At 44.3% G+C, this 18,490-nt stretch overlaps 1 long non-coding RNA gene across 3 annotated transcripts in view; it reads right to left on the reverse strand.

Moving 5' to 3' along the window:
* Positions 1 to 2,477: 2,477 nt before the first annotated feature.
* LOC132207825 (uncharacterized) overlaps positions 2,478 to 18,490 on the reverse strand; it is a 46,596-nt gene continuing 30,583 nt past the window's right edge. For all 3 annotated transcript variants that reach the window (XR_009443878.1, XR_009443879.1, XR_009443880.1), the window contains one exon: positions 2,478 to 3,756. This is a non-coding gene — a long non-coding RNA (uncharacterized LOC132207825). The remainder of the gene's footprint in view (positions 3,757 to 18,490) is intronic.

Raw genomic sequence — 18,490 nt, forward strand, 5'->3', positions numbered from 1 at the left:
GCTCGCTGAGACAGTGTGTTTGATTGCAGATGTTTCATCACCCTGCTAGGTAACGTTGTCAGTGTGCCTCCAGTGAAGGGCTGGTGTTCTGTCCCACTTGTTATTTGTGCGCCTCGGTTTGCTGGGGTGGTTGGCATCACTTCCGGTTTTGTTTTCCAGTGGTTTGTATATCGGGTCCAGATCAATCTATTTGTTGATGGATTTCCAGTTGGAATACCAGGCCTCCAGGAATTCCCTAGCATGTCTCTGTTTGCTTTGTACTATTGTGGATGTGTTGTCCCAGTCAAATTGGTGTCCTTCTTTGTCAGTGTGTACTGACATCAGTGAGAACTGGTCACGTCTCTTGGTGGATAGTTGGTATTTGTGCATCCTTGTTGTCAGTTTTCTTCCAGTTTGGTCTGCATAATGTTTCTCACTGTCCTTGCATGGTATTTTGTATTGGTTTTGGGTGTGGGATCCCAGACATTTGTCAAGAGCAGTCGTAGGTGGTTGTTGGTTTGTGGGTGAGCCTGATACCTCAGGATCTGAATAGTCTTGTGGTCACCGCTGATAGGTCTCTGATTTGCAGTAGGATGACTGGTGTGTCTGGCTGTATTGTGCCTTATTGTTGTGGTCTGTCCTGTGGGTAACAGTGGATTGTGCCTTTTGGGTATCCATTTCCTTTAAAAACTCCGTATCAGTGCTCCACGTCTGCTGTGAGCAGTTCCAGGTTGCTGCAGTGTGTTGTGGCTCGTTTGAATTATGTCCTGATGTACCTCCGTTTACAGGTATTGGTGGATAGTTGCTGGTGTGATAAAATATCTGGTGCGTATGGGCTGTACACATTCTGTACACAATGATCTGGAGTTCCCTGTTGCTCTTACATTCCACCATAGCTGAGGAAGGGTTATTGTCCTCTTCTTTTATGAATTTTATTCTAGTGAGGATGTTGTTCATCTGTCAGTGGGTTTCTTCTGGTCTTCTAGATGTGATCATCAAGGTGTCATCTACCACAGGGGACCCAGAGCTTGGGTTAGATAGTGGGGAGCTTCTCCATTCTGATCTTTGCATTACCACTTCTGCAAGCAGTCCTGATATCGGGGATCCCATTGGTGTTCCATTGATTTGTTTGAATAGATGGAGGTGAGACACATATCCAGCAATTTCAGGATGCTGTCCTTGTTGATTCTGTTAGTTTGGAGCGCCTGCCATCCTGGTTCATCCAGCAGAGTGGCCATTGTCTCTTTGGCTCAGTCAGTGTTTATGGATGTAAATCGTGCTGTAATATCAAAGAATATCATCATCTCCTCCTCTTCTATTCTGGTGTCCTTGACGATGTTGAGGAATTCTTGGGAAGAGTGTATTGGGTGGATAGTGTTGTCCATGAAGTATTTCAGTTTCCGTTATTGTTCTTTGGCTAGCCTATATGTTGGTCTACCTGGTACTGGCTCGGTGAGCAAGCCGACAACATCAGCAGGGTTGTGATTGAGTCTGGGGTCTTTCTACACTGTGCGCCCCCTTCTGCACTGCAGCTACATGACATCTCATGGGTCAATGTTTTAAGCCTTCTGCTCTGCTCACTGAGCGTCTTACCTGACTGCAAGATCTGACGAATGCTCCAGATCTCCCTGTCCGTCGTCGCTTGAATTTTCCAGTTGACTTCAACATGGTGATGGACGAGACTGGAGTCAGGAATTCTGCTCAGTCAGCAACTTTCAGTAGCTGCCAAAGACAGAAGCATAAACAGACTGAGAAATTAGACTGATGCAGTGAGGACTACAGATGTGGAAGAGGGCTGAGCACCGCAGACATCTGGACAATCCCCGTCTCCATCCTTGGCCTCTGCTGCCACATCTCTGGAGTCGGATCTCATTGTAGCGGCAATCATTAGATCCACACTGTGACAGTTACTGTTTGAAGAGATACTGGCTGATATCACCAGGAAGGTGTCAGGATCACCCAATGGTCAGGAAGAAGGAGTTTTGATTCATGGTGCACTGGTATCAGTACTCAGGGATACACGAGCTTCGAGTGGGACAGGCAATGGCCGTGTGTTCCTCTCACTAGACTATTAATCCATAAATTAATGACAATGTCTGAAATACCCATCTGGTTCCACGATATCCTTCACGGAAGGACATCTGCTCTGCTCACCTGGTCTGGCCAACATGTGACTTCAGACCTAGAGCAACATGCCTGACACCCAACTCCCTCCAAATTGGCCCAGCAAGGCACTCAGTTCAAAGGCAGCTTGGGTGGCAAATAAGTGCTGGCCGGCTTGAAACACCCACATCCCGAGTGAATAAATAATCACGGAACGGTGTAAAACATTCAACAAATGGACATTCCACTGGAACAGACAAAACCTCAGCAAGAAATTCCCATTCTCTCTCACTCAGGGAACCAAGTATCGGATTCAAAGAAAACCAAAGAAAGAAACCAAGAAAAAAAAAAATTCTGAAGTGAAGGAATGCGTTTCAGCAAATGACAACGGGCCATCATATATGGAAGTAGGTGTTAAAGGGACTGCAGATGGGCTCCTTGCAAGAGGAGTGTAGTTGCAAGAGGAAACATTGTCGGGGCTCAATGAGATGACAGGACCAGGGAGAGTTGAAGGAGCTGGAGGTGGTGAGAGCGTTAGAGAGTGGCAAGGGCTTGAATGATGTTACAAAACCAGTACGAATTGCTGCAATGCTTGCAGAGGGTGGGAAGGGAAATATACCCTATTATTTCTTCATTCGTGGAATGAGGGTGTCACTGGAAGGACCAGCATTTAGTGCCCGTTGATAACTGCATTGGGCAATTGCTAAGGGACAGTTACGAGTCAACCATTTTGTTGTGGGTCTGGAGTCACATTTTGGTCAGACATGGTCAGTTTTCCTTCCCTTAGGGACATTCGCGAAGGAGTTGGGATTTTGTTTTTCAACTGATAATCAACAATGGACACATCATTACAGATTATTTTTATTGAATTCTAATTCCACTATCTGCCACTGTGGGATTCGAAAGGAAAAAGAAAACAGTGGATTGACAATCTCCTCAATTCAGGGGAATGACTCGGAGCTGGCTGGCCATAGGCAGTGTACTCAGCAAGGGTAAATAAAGGGTGATTTGATGATAGGACACCGGCCTCTGTGCAGTTATCTCTCATGTACACAGACAAAAGCCGTTTGCAACACAGGATTGACCAACTGCAGGTCACAGGTTGGGAACAACTGCTCACACAGGACTGAGCAAGTGCAGTTTGCACACATACAATTGTGAGCAATCACAGTCCACAGAACATTTAAAAAAAAGACTCGTTTCACTCAGGAAACTGACTGTTTGCTCTCATTGCACACGTTAGCAATTGCTGGGAGAACACAGATTGAAAACAATCACAACTGAACATGCAGAGGCCTGGCCACTCTCAATCTGCAAGAAAATAAAGCACAGTTCTCTGTCCAGAACTGGCCATTCATCATTGACAGGACAAAATAAATGTTCCCAAACACCGAAACGATATTTTGCAATGAAAAGGAGTTTTAAAAACAAAAGCATCCCACAGAATACATGCTGTCCATCTGCACTGCACAGGTCAGCACTGTCTTGGAATTCTCTTCACTTGTCTGGGTGAATGCAGCTCCAACAATATTCAATAAGCTTGACACCATCCAGCACAAAGCAGCCTCATGTTTGGAACGATATTAACTCACTTCACTCGTACCGCACCGTGACAGCAGTGTCCACAATCTACGAGGATCATCAGCAGCAGCATTTCACAACACCATAAACAACCTGGAAGGAAAACAGCAGGTGTATGACACCAGCAGCATTTACAAGGTCCCATCCAAGCCACGCTCCTTCCTAACAGAACTGTGGCTGTCTTGCACCCAAAGGATTACAGTGGGTCAAGCAAGGCAGCTCACCAAAAAAAGTTACTGGAAAAGGTCAACATCTGTGAAGAGAAACCAAGGTTTGCATTGCTTAGAACCACCACCACCAGCTTCTTCAGCAATAAAAGATGGGAAGTAAATAATGGCCACATCACATGCATGAACATGCGATGAAACTCAGGGACAATTCATGTCCCTTCAACATCTTGCTCAACGAGTTTGCTCACTGAGCTGGAAGGTTAGTTTTCAGACGTTTCGTCACCATTCTAGGTAACATCATTAGTGCGCCTCCGAAGTGCTGGTGTTATGTCCCGCTTTCTATTTATCTGGTTAGGTTTCTTTGGGTTGGTGATGTCATTTCCTGTTCTTTTTCTCAGGGGATGGTAGATTGGCTCTGCATTGTCTATGCAACTCACAATCCTATCTACGTTTGTGCCAACAACAAACATGGAAAAAATTTATTTGATCTGTGCATCTAACTGATCCATAGATACTGTGAATAGCTGGAGGCCAAACATGAATCCTTCCTCTAACTCAAGGAACAGCCTGCAAACTCACAAATCAACAAATTTATAAGCAAGTGCTTTACCATCTGTTAAACAATTTTCAACACATGCCAGCACATCACCTCCAAGTCCACGTGGTCCAAATTTGTTAATTTGCTTTTTCAGTGGGAACCTGTTAATGTGCATCTGAAAAAGCAAATAAAGTTTCCTCCTACCATCATTTTTTTGGAGATAGATATAATAATTCTAAGTTTGAATGTCGTTATGGAAAATGACAATTTAGTACGGAAGTTAAGTGCCTAAATTTGAGGAATGCAGCTTATTATTAGATTACCTCTACCACTAGGCATTATCACTTTCATTAGACAGGGCCTGGCACATATAGTTGGGGGGAGGAACTACTTGCATTTGAGTCTGTATTCGGAAAGTGGGACTGTTATAAAGTGATACAATGAGAATGCATGATAAAATAACAAGGTGTAGAGCTCGATGAACACAGCAGGCCAAGGAGCATCATAGGAACAGGAAAGTTGACGTTTCGAGTCTGGAACCTTCTTCAGAAAAGGGGGAGAGGAAGGGAATTCTGAAATAAATTGGGGGGGGGGAGAGGTGGTGGTAGAAGGTGGCTAAAAAAGCAGATTAGTGGAGAGAAGATGGACAGGCCATGGAGGCAGATCTGGAGCCAGTCAAGGTGAGTGTCGGCAGGGAGTTGGGATGGGGTCGGTCAGTTGAGGGAAGATGGACAGGTCACAGAGGCGTGGATGAGGCTGGTAGGTAGGAGGTGGGAGTGGGGAGTGGTCAGTGAGGTTGGAGGAGCAGAAAGTTGGGAGAAAGGACGGAGAGGTCAAGGAAGAGGGGACAAGCTTCGCTGGTTTTGGGATGAGGTCAGAGGTGGGGAGATTTTTAAGCTTGCAAAGTCCACACTGAGACCATTGGGCTGCGGGGCTCCCAAGCAAAATATGAGGTACTGTTCCTGCCACCTTCAGGTGGCATTGTTGTGGCTCAGGATGGTGAGGATCTCCAACATGTTCCGATTAATAAGGAGCAAGAATTAAATGCTTTTCAAGCATACTGGTGGATAAATTACCAGCGCCCATTGAAATTTATCCCAGGTACTATAAGAGGCAAGAAAGGAGATTGCAGAGGCCTTGCAGATATATTTAATCGCTTAGTGACCACATGTGTAGTGCTGAATGACTGGAGGATAGTTAATGTGTTTAATTTGTTCAAGACGGGGAGCAAAGATTGGCCAGGTAATTGCAGAAGAGATAGCCTGATATCGGTCGCAGCAAAATTACTGGAAGAAATTCTGAGGGAAAGGACAAATCAACACTTGCAAAGGAAGGAACCATTGGGCTAATCAGCAGAGATTTGGTCAAGAGAGATCCTGTCTGATGAATTCAGTTGAGTTCTTTCAAATTGTGCCTAAAAATATTGATGAGGTCAGTGCAAATGAAATGGTTTGAATGAAAATCAGTGAAGCCTTTGACAATATTGCACATGGAAGGCTGGTTCAAAAGGGAGGAACCCACGAGATTGAGACAAGTCGGCAAAAATAGATCCTAAACTGGAGGAGAGTAATTTTTTGTGATTGACAGCCTTTGACCATCAGCAGACTGCAGGGATCGCTGCAAGGCCCATTACTGTTTATTCTGTACATTAATGTCTTGGTTGTGAAAGTAGATGGTATCATCAGTGAGGTGGATGGTCTCAGATGACGGTCTGATATTGATCGGCTGATAAACTGAGCACCGCAATGACAGATGGAACTTATTTCTAATAAGTTTGAAATAATACACTGTGCGAGTTATGGCAAGTGAAGGACATACATAATGAACAGGAGGTACAGGCAGAGTACTGAGAAACAAAAAGGACCTTGGTACACAGAGTGACAGCGTGGTGAAGACAGATGAACTGGGGCCACGTCCTCACAAGGTGAATTAGTAGATGTACCCAAAAGGATCTATCCAGCCGAGCAGGGGTGTTGGACCCGAAACAGCAGAGACTGGCAAAGATGTTGAAGACATCAATTTAAATAGACAAGGCAGGCAACAGCATGGCAAGAAATGAAGTAAAAGTGATTAATTGAACTGTACTTATTTCCATGCAATGGACTTGACAGGAAAGGCAGATAAACTCAGAGAATGGATGAGGACATGGGATTGGGACAGCTAACGTATTACAGAAAAAAAAAAGCTGAGGGAAAGAAAAGGCGAGAGCTCAATGTACCAGGGTACAGACACCACAGGAAGGTTCGAAGGGGAGGCAAGTTAGGAGGGGAAGAGGTATTTTTGAATTGGAGAAACATGACGGCAGCGTTTAGGGAGAATATTCCAGGGGTTTGCCCAGCAAAACTATTTTTGTGGAACTGAGAAATAAGAGTGGGCAATTGCTTTGGTATAATTGGACAACCCAACAATTGGTGAGAAATTGAAGAGCAAATATGTTCAGAGGTCTGAGCTATCTATCAGAACAATGGGGGTGTAATGGTAGGGGATTATAATTTTCCAAATTGAGACTGATACCACACAGTGTTATGTGCTTTCAGTGGGAGGAATTTGTTAAGTGTGTTGAAAAATAACTCCCTCAAACAATACGTAGGCAGCCCGACTGAAGAAGGGGCAAAATCTGACCTCCACGTGCGAAACAAGGTCGGGCAAGGGACTGATGAGGTATTGAGGCAGCACTTTGGCAAAGAGATCACAATTTTATTAGTTTGAAAACAGCTATGGAAAAAGATTGGCCTGGTGCACAAAATAAAGTTATAAAGTAGGTCAAGAGCAATTATGATGGTATTTGACGGGAATTTTCAAAAGACGGTTGGGGAGGCTTTTTGCAGGGGCATCTGGCAAGTTGGAAGCTTTCAAAATCAAGAGGTCAGAGCCGGCATATTTCTGTTAGTGTGATGGACGATGCTGACAGAAGTAGGAAACTCTGAATGATTCATGATATAGAGGCTCTGATCAAGAAAAATGGGACACTGCTGGATCAAATTAATCCCTTGAGGACTATGGGCGTGTAGGAATAAACTTTATGTGGAGGAGCAGAGGGATCTCGGGGTTCATGTGTACAATTCCCTGAAAGTTGCCACCCGGGTGGATAGAGTTGTTAAGAAGGCGTATGGTGTGTTAGCTTTCATTAACAGAGGGACTGAATTCAAGAGCCGTGAAGTTATGCTCCAGCTATACAAAAGCCTGGTTCGGCCACATCTGGAGTATTTTGTCCAGTCCTGGTTGCCTCATTACAGGAAAGATGTGGAAGCGTTGGAAAAAGTGCAGGGGAGATTTACCAGGATGTTGCCTGGAATAGAGGGAAGGTCTTACAAGGAAAGGTTGAGAGAGCTAGGCATTTTCTTTTTAGAACGATGAAGGATGAGAGGTGACTTGGTAGATGTGTACAGAATGATCAGAGGTATAGATAGAGTAGACAGCCAGAGACCTTTTCCTAGAGTGGAGGTAGCTATTATGAGGGGACATAGTTTTAAAGTGAGTGGAGATAGATATAGGGGAGACGTCAGAGATAGGTTCTTTACTCAGAGTTGTTAGGGTGTGGAATGGATTGCCGGAGAGGGTAGTGGAGTCGCCCTCACCAGGGCTTTTAAGCAGCTATTAGACAGGCATATGGATGATAGTATAAGTTAGGGGTGGAGGTTGGATAGACCTCAGGATTAGGGTAGAGGTTCGGCACAACATTGTGGGCCGAAGGACCTGTACTGTGCTGTACTATCTATGTTCTATGTTCTATGAAATTGGGAGAGCAAAGATGGGGCATGAGATAACTTTGGCCGATAAGGTTAAGGAGAATCCGAAGAGATTCAATGAGGATATTAAGGGCAAAAGAGCGACTGGGCAGAAAATGGGGATTCATACAGATTAAACAGGCCACCAATATAGGCAACCACAGGAGATGGGTGAGACGCTAAACAGTGTTTCATATCAGTACTCACTGTGGGGAAAAACCCGTAAATTCAGGTAAATAAAGAGCAATATCCTAAAAGAGTCTACACGACAGAACAGTGATGTTGGATGTCTTAAAAAGCTTGATCAAGTGTACCTGATGTCTTTTGGGGAACCAGGGATGAATCTGTTGGACCCCGAGCAGAGATATTTCACTCAAGCACAGGAGGTTGTGGGGTGACCTTTTACAAGTTAATTAATGCCCGAGGAGCATCAATAAGATGAATAGCCAACATCTCTCCCCCAGGGTAGGGGTGTCCAAAGCTAGAGGCCATAGGTTTGAGGTGAGAGGGGAAAGGTTTAAGGAGACATGAGAGGTAACATTTGCCAAACAGTGAATGGTGCATATATGGAACGAGCTGCCAGAGAAAGCTACAACATTGAAAAGATAATGGGGCAGGTACATCGACAGCAAAGTTTTGAAAGGATATGGGCCAAACTCAGGCAAATGTGACTTATTCCGTTCAGGAAACCTGGGCCTGATGGATGAATTGGGTCACATAGTCTGTTTCTGTGCTGCAAAATTCTATGACTCCAATTACTGGAGAAAGAGACGACTAAGACGAGACATGTTGCAGACATTGAAGCAAGTTACAGAGATAGGGATGGTAGTCAGGATTGGAGTATATTTCAAATGTATGGAGGGACTGTCGAGCGGGGAGGTGGTCACAGAAATAGGAGCAGTTAGTGGAGTTGGAACAGTTGAAGACTCTGGTCCACAAGAGTCTACATTTGACCACATAGACACAGCCATGGAGGAGGAACACAGAGCAGAAAGATCAGAGGCAGCATTACCGCCCTCTTGTTGGAGATTTGCTTTCACTTTTATGTTGATCCTCACAAAGACAGCACAGGCCTGCAATGATAACTGAACTTCCTATGCTATCTTTGGAAGGCATACTACAAAAATGCTTAAAGTAGGCCTCCCATGACAGTAGTGAACGAGTTTGGCTCAGTAATTAGGGAAAGAAGTCTGCCATTCTCACTTGGTCAGGTCAGACCCACAGGCATGTGGCAGACTCTCAACTACCTTCTGGCTTGCTGTGCCATTTCATTCAGTTCAAAGCAGTTTAGGCTGGGTAATAAGTGCTCTCCAGGTAGAGACACGCACATCTCATGAGTGAATAAATAATAACTGGAACCACTGTCCTGGTCAATCACGCCGGCAGGTTTATGGACAGGCCTGTAAACTGACAGAGAGGATGCTGAGACGGGGGTCAGGTGAAAGGAGATTCCCAGACCAAAGCAAAAGCTGAAGAATTATAGCAGCACGGTGATGTTGGTGAAGACAAGCAGATCGGGATAGGAAGCAACAAAACTGTACATTTGTGAATTGGTATGTGTTGGGGAATTTTGGTAAAATATACCTCACAATGTTCCTTTTGGGAAGGGCAAGGTATATGCAGTACGATAGTGTCATTCGAAGGGGAGCTCGGAGATTGTTTGTGTCAGCGTTCTTTTGAATAACACGTTGTGCAACAGGCTAGGGACGTAGCTGTCCCAGATCGACCGCTGTATCATGAAGTTGAGTAAATGAGTAATGTCACACCGAGAGATCCTCAGGGAAATAGTGGAAAAAGTGGAATTCAAAGGAAGTATGAAGTTTTGAAGTGATCATACAAATTACAAACAAAAAGAAACAAGGCCAGTTACATGAGTTTTGTGGGGGGGGGGGGGGGGGGGGGGGGGGGGGGGGAGGAGAACCGGCCAAGTTAAACAGTGTAAAGAGACTGTCATGTATGGCCGCAAATGAACACAGAAACACATTTGAAGGAACAGTGTAAAATATTAAAAAGATATTCCACTGAAACAGGCAAAACCTCAGCAAGAAATTCCTATGTGCATGTCACTCGGAATAAATGATCAGATGCAATTAATACAGGCTGAGAAGACAACCAAAAAATACCCTAAAATTCTGAAGAGGAACAATGTGGATCAAAAAATGACAGCAGACTACCTAAGTATAGAAGTCGGTGTTAAACAGATTGTAAGGGGTCTCTTCGGAGGAGGAACGTGGTAGGAAGTGGATCATTGTTGGGGTTCCGTGAGATGGCAGGATCAAGGAGTGTTGAAGGTAGTGAGAGCGTTGCAGAGTGTGGCAAGGGCCTGAACAATGTCACAAACCCAGTACGAATTGCTGCACTGTTTGCAAAGGGTGTGGAGGGAAATACACCCTTTTATTTCTTCATTCCTGGGACTCGGCTATCACTGGATGGGCCAGTATTCAGTGCCGATTGCACTTTTGAGTGAAGAGTCAGCCATTTTGTTGTGGGTCTGCAGTCACATGTCGGCCAGGCCTGTTCAGATGCTGTTCCCCAAAGGGCATTCGTCATTGAGTTGAGATTACTTTTTTTTTACAAAAAGATGATCAACAACGGACATACCATTCATGATTATTTTTATTGAATTCTAATTCCACAATCTGCCCAGGTCCCCAGAACATTATCTATGTCTCTGGATGAACAGCCCAGTGGTATTATCACTAGACTGTGGCCGACCCCACAATGGAGTTGGTTGAAGTGATATGGAGTGTTACAGAACATGGAGACCATTACAACTGCAAAGCACGTTGGGTAATCCATAACAGGTTTCAAAAATGGAAACTGTCAAAGCGGTATGAGATATACCAGAGACCAACAGGGCAGGTGGCGATGAAACAGGTTCGATATTGTGAGGAGATGTCACAACAGGAGGATGTTAGGGGTTCTGTCATTTACAGACATAAGGAATGCTGTAGGGACTGGATGAAGTCACAGTAATGAGGGTGTGTTTGTTATTTGAGGAAGAGGTGCCAACACAAATGCAAAAATGGAACATTCACCGAGCACACAAAGACCACACGTATGAATAATCACAATAAAGATCAGCTCCACATTCATGTCAGTTGTGTGTGATCTTACTACTCAAAACACCACAGCATAAAACCTGCTCTCCACACAACACTGACTATTTACAATTCATTTGATGAAAATTAGATCATAAATAACCGGCCATTTGAAGTCCACAGGATAAATAAAAGCTCCCCACAGATCATGCACAATTTGTAATTCACAACATATGAACCAGCAGTCCACACAGAATTACCGAGACGCAGGCGTGAAAGGATGGGGAGGATTTAAAGAGGAGGGAAGAAGAGCTTAACGAGATGTTAAATGGGTGCGAGTGTATGAGTGGAAAGAACAGGGTGGACAGACTTGGATTGTTTCTGCTTGAGGGTCAGTGGCTGAGCGGGCAACTTGTTGAAATATATAAAACTGAGAAGCAAGGATAGTGAATAATCGGAGTCTCTTCCCTCAGGTGAAAAATATCAAATACAACAGTCATAAGTTTAGGCTGAGAGGGGAAAGTTTAAAGCAGGCATGAGAGTTTTTAGAGGTGAGTAAGTGCCTGGAACAGATTGCCAGGGTATTTGGTCAAAGCAGAGATGAGAGCAATGTTTAAGAGACATTTGGACAGATACATCAATGGGCAGGGAAGAGCGGGATATGGATTATGTGCAGCCAGATAGCATTAGTTTCAAATAGTATCATGGTCATTGCAGAAATGATGGGCTGAAGGACCTGTTCTGGTTCATGACTGTTGTATGCCCTATACCCTAACAGGTGAAATTAAAGCTTTAAAATTAAACAAAGAACTGTGAAATCTGAAGATCTGAAACAGAACAGAAGTTGGTGCACAAAGTACGTAGGTTGGCAGCGTCTGTGTAGAGAATTGAGCTCTTCAGAAATGAGAGACATACAGATGCACACACACAGAGACATGTCTAGCCATTAAAAAAAAACAAAGAATAAACTCAGTTCCCCGCAGAGAAATTAAAACCAGCTCTGCACACACGACTGACCAGAGTCCACAAGGTCAATTGCAGCCTTCAAACAGAAATGACCACAGTCCACAGAATAAAATCAAGCTCTACAGGCAGAACTGACCATTTACAATGTGTAGGATTAACCAATGCCATACACAAAACTACCTGCTTACAGTCCGCAAGATAAATAAAAGCTTCCCAGACAGTATTGGCCATTCTCAGGTCACCGGTTGAGAACCAGCTCAATTGATCCACCTAACCATTCAAAATCCAGGGATTAAACCCAAACCCTAGACACAATTAGTGAAACACAATTTGTTGGTGTGAACCCACTCCCCACTTCTGCAGTGTTGGGGAAAACAAACAAAGAAGAAAAAAAGAAATTAAAAAAAAAAGAAAAAAGATAGCAAAAAGAAAACAGCACTTTTATAATCTCCTGAGTGCTGGAGAATGACTGAGAGCTGGCTGGGCATTGGCAAAGTTCTGTGCAGGAGTGAATAAAGGGTGACTGAGTAATGGCATACCGGCCTCGGTGCAGTTATATAGAACATAACAGCACAGTACAGGCCCTTCGGACCTCGATGTTGTGCCGACCTGTCATACCGATCTCAAGCCCATCTCACTTACACTATTCCATGTACGTCCATATGCTTTTCCAATGACGACTTAAATGTACCGAAAGTTGGCGAATCTACTACCATTGCAGGCAAAGCGTTCCATTCCCTTACTACTCTCTGAGTAAAGAAACTACCTCTGACATCTGTCCTATATCTTTCACCCCTCAATTTAAAGCTCTGCCCCCTCGTGCTCACCATCAACATCAGAGGAAAAAGGCTCTCCCTATCCACCCTATCTAACCCTCTGATTATTTTATGTTTCAATTAGGTCACCTCTCAACCTTCTTCTCTCTAATGAAAACAGCCTCAAGTCCCTCAGCCTTTCCTCGTAAGACCTTCCCTCCAGACCAGGCAACGTCCTAGGAAATCTCCTCTGCACCCTTTCCAAAGCTTCCACATCCTTCTTATAATGCGGTGACCAGAACTGTACACAATACTCCAAGTGTGGCCGCAACAGAGTTTTATAGAGCTTCACCATAACCTCTTCGTTCCGGAACTCGATCCCTCTATTAATAAAAGCTAAAACACTCTATGCCTTCTTAACAGCCCTGTCAACCTGGGTGGCAACTTTCAAGGATCTGTGTACATGGACACCGAGATCTCTCTGCTCATCTACACTACTAAGAATCTTACCATTAGCCCTGTACTTTGCCTTCCGGTTACTCCTACCAAAGTACATCACCTCACATTTGGCTGCATTAAAGTCCATTTGCCACCTCTCAGCCCAGCTCTGCAGCTTATCTATGTCTCTCTACAACCTGCAGCATCCTTCGTCACTATCCACAACTCCACTGACCTTAGTGTTGTCTGCAAATTTACGAACCCATCCTTCTACGCCCTCATCCAGGTCATTTATAAAAATGACAAACAGCAGTGGACCCAACACCGACCCTTGCGGTACACCACTAGTAACTGGTCTCCAGGATGAACATTTCCCATCAACTACCAGCCTCTGGCTTCTTTCAGCAAGCCAATTTCTGATCCAAATTGCTCTATCTCCCACAATTCCATTCCTCCGCATTTTGTACAATAGCCTATTGTGGGGAACCTTATCGAACGCCTTGCTGAAATCCATATACACCACACCAACCGGTTTACTCTCATCTACCTGTTTGGTCACCTTCTCAAAAGAACTCAATAAGGTTTGTGAGGCACAACCTTCCCTTCACAAAACCGTGCTGACTATCCCTAGTCAATTTATTCTTTTCTAGATGATTATAAATCATATCCCTTATAACCTTTTCCAACACTTTACCAACAACTGAGGTAAGGCTCACTGGTCTATAATTACCAGGGTTGTCTCGACTCCCCTTCTTGAACTGGGGAACCACATTTGCTATCCTCCAGTCATCTGGCACTATTCCTGTAGACAATGACGAGTTAAGTATCAATGCCAAAGGCTCGGATACACACAATAGCAGTTTACAACACAGGACTGACCAATGGCAGCACACAGGTTGGAAACAAGTCCTCACGCAGAACTGACCATATGCAGTCTGCAGACACACAAGAGCGAAAAATCAGTGTACAGGACTAAAAAAAAACTTTCTCCGCTCAGGAAATGAACTGTTCGCTCTCCAAGTGCTTCTTTCAAAAAAAAAAGTAACACTTCACACTTGAACAACTGCTGGCAGTCCATAGAATGAAAACAATCACAACCGAACAAGCAGAGACCTGGGCACTCACAATCCACAAGAAAATAACAGACTGCTCCATGTACAGAACTGGCCATTCATCATTCACAGGATAAAATAAATCTTCCCAAACACAGGACTGATATTTTGCAATGAAAAGGAATTTTAGAAACAACAACATTTCATAGGATGTACGCTGCCCATCTACAGTGCACAGGTCAATGTCAAAGGATATGCTCCCCCTGCCTGGGTGAATGCAGCTCCAACAATACTCAATGAGCTTGACACTATCCAGCACAAAGCAGTCTCATGTTTGCAATGATATTTACTCACTTCACGCGTAACACACTGCGACAGCAGTGGCTACAATCTACAAGGTTCAGCAGCTGCAGCTTTTCACAAGACCACAAACAGCCTGGAAGAAAAACAACAGGTGTATGACATGAGCAGTATTTCTAAGGGCTCCTCCAAGCCATGCTCCTTCCTCCCAGCCCTGTGGCTGTCTGCACTCCCAACGGATTGCAGTGGGTCAATCAAGGCAGCTCACAAATAAAAACAGAAGTTGCTGGAAAAGCTCAACATGTGAAAAGAAATCAAAGTTAACATTGCTCAGAAGCACCACCACCTTCTCCAGGCAATTAGAGATGGGAAGTAAATGTTTGCCAAGCCACTTATGTCCACATCACATGCATGAATGTGTGCCAAAACTCAGACAATTCATGTCTCCCTTCATCCTCTTTGCATTCTCTGCACAGCTCACAATCCCATCTATGGTTTGGCCATCAATAAACACAGAAACATTAGTTTTGATCTGTACATCTCATTGGTCGAGAGATTACGAATAGCTGGAACCCAAACATGAATCCTTCCTCAAATTCACAAAGTACAACCTGCAAATTCACAAATCAACAATTTATTAGCATGTGCTTTTCTGTCTGTTAAACAATTCTCAACGCATGCCAGCACATCACTTCCAAGTCCATGTGGTCAAATATGCTGATTTGCTTCTTCAGTGGGACCCTGTTAAAATGGATCTGAAAAGTCAAATAAAGTTTCCTCCTACCTCCAATTTTTTGGGGATAGAGATAATAACTCGAAGTTTGAATGCCATTATGGAAAGCGAAAAGGATAGTGCAGAAGTGTCTAAATTTGAGGAAAACCACCTATCATTACACCACTTCTATCACTCGACATTATCACACACGAGGCAGGAGCTGGCACATATAGACTGGGGGAGGAACTGCTTGCAGTGATTCTATTTTGGAAAGTGAGACTATTTTCAAGAGATACAATGAGAATCCAGGGTCACTGTGTTCCATGAATGAATGACATGAGGATGAATGAGCATGAACGACAAAGGCAGCGATATCATGAGTTTCATAAAGAAAATATAGCACAACGAAAAAGGGTAAAGCCCTTCAAAATTATAGTTTACAAAAGGAGGTCCTTAAAATTGGAGAGCAAACCATGGCCATGAAATGTCTTTGGCAAGTACTGTTCAGGAAAAAAGCCACAAGGTGTTTTATACGTATACTTAGAGTAAGAGAATTACCAAGGAGAGTGGAGCCTGTTAGAAACCAAGGGGCAAATTGTCATAGAGTCAGAAGTAAGTGAGGTCTTGAATGAACACTTCTCATCTGTGCTCACAAAGGAGAAACATGTTGTAGCTGTGGATTTCAGTTAGGATGCTGAGGATCTAGAACGTGTTCAGACAAAAGTTGGGGGTGTTGTCCATAGTGAGGTGAATGGTCTCTGACTACAGTCTGATATTGATCAACTGATAAACTGAGCACAGTAATGGTAGATGGACATTACTTCTAAGAAGCGTGAGGTAATACACTGTGGGAGGTATGCTCAGTGAAGGACATACATAATGGGCAGTAGGTACACACAGAATACTGAAAAAACAAAAAAGGACCTTGGCACAAAAGTCCAGAGATCACTGAAGGTGTCAGCACAGATAGACGGTGGGGGGGGGGGGGTGGGGGGGGGGGGGGGGGGTGGGCAGGGGTGAAAGCACCTGTACAGGGGGGGCGGGGGATCACATGTTCTGGCAAGGTGAATAGTTTGAGGCATTGAAAGTATTTCAACCAGTCTGTCAGGGGTGTGGGAACCGAAACAGCAGTGAGGCAAGAGAGAGGCTGGCACAGAAGTTCAACACAACAATTTAAATAGACAAGGTAGGGAAGAGCAGGGCAGAATATGAGGGAAAATTGATGAATTAAACTGCATTTATATCAACACAATGGACCTGACAGGTCAGGCAGATCAACTAAGGGCATGGATGGGGGCATGGGACTGGGATATCAAACATATTACAGAAACACAGCTGAGGGAAAGAAAGGACAAGCAGCTCAATGCTACAGGGAGGATAGAAGAGGAGACAAGATAGGAGGAATCAGGAAAACATGATGGCTGTGCTTAGAGAATATTCCTGGGGTTTGCCCAGTGTAGCTATACTAGCAAAACAGAAAAATTAGAACGGGTGATCACTTTGATGCAATTGTCCTACAGGCCCCCAACAGTCGGTCAGAAATTGAGGAGCAAATATGTTGAGAGATCTTAGATAATTGTGAGAATAATAAGGGTGTAATGGTCGGGGATTCTGAATTTTCCAGACCTAGACTGGTACTGCCAAAGTGTGAAGCGCTTTGATGGGAGGAATTTGTTAAGTGTGTTCAAGAAAACTCTCTCAAACAATATGTAGATGGCCCGATTGGAGAAGGAACAAAACCTGACCTGCACGTGTGAAACACGGTCGGGCAAGGACAGTGGTGTTATTAGGGAAACACTTTGGAAACTGACCACAATTTTATCAATTTGAAAATAGCTATGGAAAACGATTGGCCTGGTCCACAAGCTAAAGTTATAAGCTGAGGTTTGACCAATCTTGATGGTATTTGATAGGAATTTTCAAAAGATGATTGGGGAGGCTGTTGACAGATAAAAAGGACATCTGGCAAGTTGGAAGCTTTTAAAAAGTGAGATAAAACAAGAGATCAGGGCCAGCATGTTCTTGTTAGTGTGATGGACAATGCTGACAGAAATAGGAAACACTGGATGACTGGTGATAGAGGCACTGTGGTCAAGAAAGAGGGGACACAACTGGATCAACGCATCCCTTGAGGAGTATGTAAGTTTAGAAATACACTTTATGAAGGAAATCCGGAGGGCAAAAACAGGACACGAGATAACAATGTTGTGCCAACCTGTTATCCAACTAAGATCAATCTACCCTGCATACCCTACCTTTCACAATCCTCCATGTGCCTATCCAAGAGTCGCCGAACAGTCTCTAAATTATCTGACTCCATGACCATTGCCAGCAGCGCATTGTACACGCCCACCACACTCTGTGTGAAGAATCTACCTCTGACCTCTCCCCTCTCCCTTCCTCCAATCACCTTAAAATCATGCCTCCTCATAATTGTAATTTCTGCCTTGGGAAAAAGTCTCTGACTATCCATTCTCTCTCTTGCCTCTCATCATCTTGCACACTTCTATCAAGTCACCTCTCATCCTTCTTCACGCCAATGAAAAAAGCCCTAGCTCCATCAATCCTTCCTCAGGAGACCTGGCCTCCAGTCCAGGCAGAATGCCGAATTCTCCTCTGCACCCTCTCTGAAGCTTCCACACCTTTCCACTGATGAGGTGACCGGAACTGAACACCATATTCCAAGCGTGGTCTAACCAGAGTTTTATCGACCTGCAGCATAACGTCACGGCTCTTAAGCTCAATGAAAGCCAACACTCTATATGCCACCTTTACAACCTTATCAACTTGGGTAGCCACTTTGGGGAATCTATGGACGTGGACCCCAAGATCCCTCTATGCCCCCACACTGCCGAGAATCCTGCCATTTGGCCTGTATTCTGCACACTGCATTCAAATTCGACCTTAAAAACGAATCACTTTGTACTTTTCTGGATTGAATCCCATCTGCTACTTCCTTGTCCAGCTCTGCATCCTGTCAATGTCCTGTTACAACCTCCAACAGCCCTCGATGCTGTCCACAACTCCGCCGACCTTCGTATCATCGACAAACTGACTAACCCACCCTTCCACTTACTCACCCAAGTCATTCATAAAGTGCACAGGTCCCAGAATAGATATGGAG

The sequence above is a fragment of the Stegostoma tigrinum genome, unplaced genomic scaffold (assembly GCF_030684315.1).
Source record: "Stegostoma tigrinum isolate sSteTig4 unplaced genomic scaffold, sSteTig4.hap1 scaffold_171, whole genome shotgun sequence".
Classification (NCBI taxonomy): domain Eukaryota; kingdom Metazoa; phylum Chordata; class Chondrichthyes; order Orectolobiformes; family Stegostomatidae; genus Stegostoma; species Stegostoma tigrinum.